This window comes from Mus caroli, chromosome 13, assembly GCF_900094665.2.
Source record: "Mus caroli chromosome 13, CAROLI_EIJ_v1.1, whole genome shotgun sequence".
NCBI classification, from domain to species: Eukaryota; Metazoa; Chordata; class Mammalia; order Rodentia; family Muridae; genus Mus; species Mus caroli.
The window spans coordinates 16,463,554-16,469,277 of record NC_034582.1 but is presented as its reverse complement, the minus strand read 5'-3'; the positions used below and the strand labels follow the sequence as shown (position 1 = coordinate 16,469,277).

At 43.2% G+C, this 5,724-nt stretch overlaps 2 non-coding genes across 2 annotated transcripts; both read right to left on the bottom strand.

Moving 5' to 3' along the window:
• Positions 1-578: 578 nt before the first annotated feature.
• Trnaa-agc lies at positions 579-650 on the bottom strand. The gene has a single exon. It is a non-coding gene; the product is annotated as a tRNA-Ala (tRNA).
• Positions 651-2,253: 1,603 nt separating this feature from the next.
• Trnaa-ugc lies at positions 2,254-2,325 on the bottom strand. Its single transcript has one exon. It is a non-coding gene; the product is annotated as a tRNA-Ala (tRNA).
• Positions 2,326-5,724: the final 3,399 nt, after the last annotated feature.

Sequence of the window (5,724 nt, the reverse complement as noted above, 5' to 3'; positions counted from 1 at the left end):
TGTGTCCGGAAGTCCTGTTCGTTCGCGCTGTGGGTTACAGGTGAAGGAGAAATGGAGGGGACAGGTGGAAGAAAAGTCGGGCTCAGGGTGCGGGGCCAACTGGTTAGGTTGACTTTTTAAACGTATCGAGATTCTGTGTGGTGTGGGTGGGGAAAGCAAAGTTGGGGACAGGAGGGAGGGATTTTCTTCTGCTCATTGTCGCAAAGCAGGGGGCCGTGCGAGGGGATAAAGTCCATAGGAATTTGACAAAAGCCTTTCTCTCCTCTTTTGGCCCTTTTCTTCCCGGTGTCTTAATAATAATGAGAAATGAGTCCACAAGGGAATGCAAGTTCTGGGGTGGCATGCTTCCTGCTTCGATGCTTTCATGAAATCTTCAGTTGGCAGTTGCTTTTCAGCACATGGCCTCCCAGTCGTTTCCTTGCGGACAAGCAGTCCTGTTGTAGAAACCCCGAGGAGCCATAGAAGAAATAAATAAATAAATAGCGAACAGTTTACATCAGTGTGAATGGGAGAAACACGGACTCGAGGGAAAAAAGGCCTAACGACAGCACTATGATCTTAGAAGTAGGCTACTAGAATGGAGGTGCTGGGGATCGAACCCAGGGCCTCGTGCATGCTAAGCACGCGCTCTACCACTGAGCTACACCCCCGCTCACGGTCCTCCTGACTGTTCTATATTGTAGTCTACATTTTTTGTTTAAGGTTGGGCATCTAATGTTTAGATTCTTGAATTTCTGTTTTTTAATTTTTTAATTGTTCGTCTAGACACAGAGAGATGTTCTGTATGAAAGACCTTAAAATCTCCTCATGGTTGCCTCCTACAAGGCAGCAGATCCCAGCACACCTCCAGGACAGACCCCAGTACAGCATCCTAAGTGGAACTTCATATTCTCCCTTCTTACAGGAGTACCCAAGAAGCTGTCGAAAAGACTCCAAAAAGGAATGCCAGGACTTTTTTTTTTTAAGGAACTTGTGACTTTTCTGAGAAATGTAGATACAAGTGGGAAGATAGAAAATGAACTGAAAATAGAGCTAAGTATAGCACATTGAGGACTCGATTCTATGAAATTTCTGAAAGGAAAAGCAAGTCCAAGACTTTTGATAGGGGCTGGGGGCTGTGATTCAGTGGTTCAGCACCTATCAGCACCTGAGTAAGATGTGCAGGGAAGGGGTGGACACAGAAGCCACAGGTGTATCCGTTCACATTTGCATGTCAGTATGACAATATATAGACTCACTACGTCCATAGTTTGCAAGTTAACGTCATAAGCAGAGTTAATAAAATTCTTATTAAAGTCCGACAAGAGGCCGGTGTGTGTGTCAATGATAGACTGCTCAATGCCCACCATTCTGTCTAACAGCAGTGTGTGTGTGTGTGTGTGTGTGTGTGTGTGTGTGTGTGTGCGCGTGATGTGCATGGGTGTTTTGCCTGCATGGATGTATGTTCCTGGTACCCACAGAGGCCAGAAGAGGGCATTGGACCCACTGGAACTGGAATTATACAAGGCTGTGAGCTGCTGTGTAGAGGCTGGGCCTTCAACCTGGGTTCTGAAAGAGCAACTAGTTTGTTTACTTGTTTTTAATCACTGAGCCAGCCAGCCAGCTCCACAACCATGTTTTTTTTAATCCCAGCAAAATATTTTGTAGATATAGAGTAGACGATTTTTAAATGTGTATAGAAAGTCATAACAACTCTAATAAATGTGTATACAATTATAATAGCTGAACCTCTCCTAAGCAATGTATCACAGGACCAATCTACCTGATTGGTAGATAATCTACTATTATGTAACTGCAATTCCTAGGACTGTTGATTCTTCTGTTCTATTCTATCCCGTGTCTCTGTGTCTCTACAATGAGCAAACTCCCACAGAGAGTCCTAACTGTTTTTATACAGAGCGGCAGAAGTAACACCGTTCAGGGAAAATAGACTTCTAAGAAATGGTACTGGAAAGTTTGTGCGTCCGAGCATATGAATGAATGGATGAACTCCACATCTCATATGAGAATTAAATCTAAATGGATTATGGGTATAAACTTAAAACCTTGAGGAAAAATGGAAGGAGATCTTGCTGTCTTGGGAGCAGGCAAAGACAGCTTTCGGCTGACAAGAGGTTTAAACAGCTAAGCAGGTAGGAACTATCTTCTGTATCCGTTGACAGTTCCCTGGCGAGATATCCTCAAATAACACCAACAGTTTTAAGCAGTCTGGCAAGGTATCTTGTAAAGGTTTGACACAGGACAAAAGGGAAGTGGAGGTGCCGGGGATCGAACCCGGGGCCTCATGCATGCAAAGCATGCGCTCTACCACTGAGCTACACCCCCTGCTCCTGAAAAGTCCTCTTTAGTGATTCCCTAGAAATGATTTCAACTCTCCAACTTTATTTCAAGTGTCAAGATACTTTCAACACAGGACCTTGAATACAGGAAAAGCTCTAAATGACCACAGGAAGCTAACTTTGAGTCGCAAGCATCTCCTATTGCGCCTGGCGAAGAATCCAATTCTGGATTCTCTTAATATCTTCTAGAATTCCTTCAACCGAGGCACAAAGTGAACGAAACATCCCTTTTCCCCACCCGGAAGGCTTTGTTTCTCGTTTGTTCAATGGAAATATAAAAAGCAAGGGCTGCTGGAAGAAATGCATTGTCAGAAAACACCCTGAAAGAGACTGTGCTGTATTATAACTATCCACAGAACAAGTCGAAAATTACACATTTAAATGCAAGAGAATCCACACCCTGAGCTTCAAGTGGAAAGCCAAGATGCTTGTTTGAAAGACCTTCTTTGCAAATGCCAAACCTGCCATGCTTATACTATATACTTATTTTTCTATGAATTGGTTCACAAGTCTTCTGGTAAAAACACCTCTTCTATACACACACACACAACATCATAGTAGAAATAAATTGGAATTGTAACAGTGTATAGCACATTGGACTTCTTATTCTTCAAAGCTAGTAATATTGTAGGTTTAATATTTTCAATAAAACCTACCCTATGTTATTTAAGACTTTACAAGCCTTAGCAGGACATGCAACCAAAGTAGTGGAGAAAGCATACATAACTTTGATTGGGTTTGCAAACCAGTAAAAACTATAGTTATATAGTATATACTTTTGGGTATGAGATGCAAATGTTAAAGTCATCATAGTTATCAATTTATCTGCATAGTTATCAATTCATAGTTATCAGTTGAATTTCTGGAATTCAACCAGTGACCTATAGATCATTATCCTCTTCCAATTGATCTATTTCAACTACCTGGAGTCTCCTTTCTTAACTATTCTCTCAGAATATTGAAACTTCTATGTGTAGGATCAGTGTAATTTTAAAATGTCTTTCTTTACCTCAGGACCAGCCACCATTCAAACCCTTAATGTTGGCTCTGCGGTCCTCTGTGTCTGAGAATGTGTTTACGTTTGAAGTTAAATCACTAAGTTCCTTCCACAGGTGTTGGTGATGGAACTCAAGTGTTCCAGGATTTTTGATTATTGTACATAGAAAACCTAATTGTTAGCAACATGTAAAAGCTTAAAAAGATACTGAGGTTGTCAGATGCCCTTAGCTAGTTATGTCCTGAAGAGAGACAGTTCGGTGTGCCTCTAAGAGCCTCCATTGAGTAGAATGATAAAGAATGGAGACTTCCTGCCTATTTTAAGGCAAGTTGCTTGGTAGAGGTCTTGTTGTCTTTGCTCTATAACCTGAGGCAATGTCAGCTAGAGCTGACTTTGGCCTAGACCTAGCCCACCATAAAAGTTAAAGGGTTTGAAATTTGGTCAGTTTAAAATGGCAGTCATGTGTGCCGTTTGGAGGCAGAATTCTTGAACATCTTTTGATGGTATGATCTTACTATATAAGAAAAACAAAACTTCATTCTTGTGAGTCATTTAAATGTGTACAATGTACATATTGGTACTAGGAGTTTCTGTTTTTATAAAAACAAAAAACAAAAACACAAACACAACTACTCTTTGATTAAAAAAAAAAAAAGTGAAATGGTGAGGCCCTACTGACTGGGCACCGGCCTCACCACAATAACAGTGTCATGATTCAGCCTGCCAAGGGTGTAGGGACAGAGCTAAAGACTTCTTTTACAAGCAAAGGACCTTTGATAGAGCTCTGGTTTTTGGCTTGGAAGAGCCTTTGTGGAAGTGTAAGACCCCGGAAGTTGGGCCTCCACTCAAGTCCCGGGATGAGCTGTCCAGCACCCCAATGACCCAACCACACCTGATGCAAACTGCAAGAGGTTTTATTATCAGCTAGCTGAGGATGAACCCTTCCACCGTGCAGGGCAGGGGAGTTCAACCCCAAGCTGCGACAGTAGGGGGGCTTTTAACAGCTAGCTGAGGAATTGGGAGGAGTTGGGAGGAGTTGGGAAGAGTTGGGAAGAGTTGGGAGAAGTGTTCTTCTCTGCCCGGATGTCCTTGGTAAAATTACAATTATCGCATCTCTGGCTGTAAGGCTCAGAAACAAAAAGGCTTTTTACTGGCTATAGAGAACAAAGAGCTTCTTTCTGACTGTATTTTTAGAGATCAGGGAAAACAAGCTTGGGGAATGTCCAGGGGCTTTACCTTCTAGGGAGAAATGCTCTAAGTTGGGGTCTCACAGAAGGAGCTCCTAAAAACAGATAGGGATTTTCTCTTTGGGCTTGCAGGAAAAACAGAGAAGCAGCTGCAAGGCACAGGTAACACAGTATTCTAGGAAAGAGAGCCAAGGGGCCCTCTTGGGTTTGGAGGCGCTTAAGAGAAAGGCAGACTAGCTCAGTAGAATGACACATAGAGACTTTTTTGTTTGTTTGTTTTTTGTTTTTTCGAGACAAGGTTTCTCTGTGTAGCCCTGGCTGTCCTGGAACTCACTCTGTAGACCAGGCTGGCCTCTGACTCAGAAATCTGCCTGCCTCTGCCTCCCAAGTGCTGGGATTAAAGGCGTGGGCCACCACGCCCAGCACATAGAGACTTCTAAAGAGCTACTAGTTTAGTTGTAGGATCGGGCTTGTAAATAGATACTTTGTATATAGTTAAGAAAATAAAGTTTTCTCGGTGAGCTAGCAGGGTTTTACCTCTGGTGTCGTGTCGTTATTGGTATAAATATTAATTTACACCCAAGTTCTCACATGGCTAGGCAAATGTTCTGACTCTAGGCCTCATCCCCCAACTCGTGTTTACCTTCCAGGGACATGGTAGAAAGAAATGAAGGAGCTGGGCTTGGAAGGTGGATACAGTTCCTGCTTCTAATCGAAAACAAAACAAAACAAACAAAACCCCAACAGCAGCAGATCCCCGTGGCTATTTTTTTGTTGTTATTGTTGTTGGCCCGCCCCCTTGCGTTTGTACTGGTTGTGTTGACAGTCACTCAAGCTGGTGCCAGACTCTAGGTTGAAACAGGAATGGTTGTTTACAGGAGCACATTACCAGACGCACAGTTTCATCCCAAGATGTCAAGAAGCCCCTCCTTACAACGTAGTCACAGTTCATCTTTCTTGCTGGGTGGGGTGGGGTGGGGTGGGGTGGGGTGGGGTGGCTGAGACCTTGAGAACACACATAAGGAAGCATTTTCTTGTTTGATTCAGGAACCCCTGGTTTCCACAGCTCCTAGGGGATTTCCCAGTATCCTCTGGATGGAATCACTGGATTTTACTGCTGTGAAATATAACGCGGTAAGGGGATGCCTGGCGGGCCCATGCTAATGTGTGCCTCTGAGAAATTATGCCACGCAACAGATCT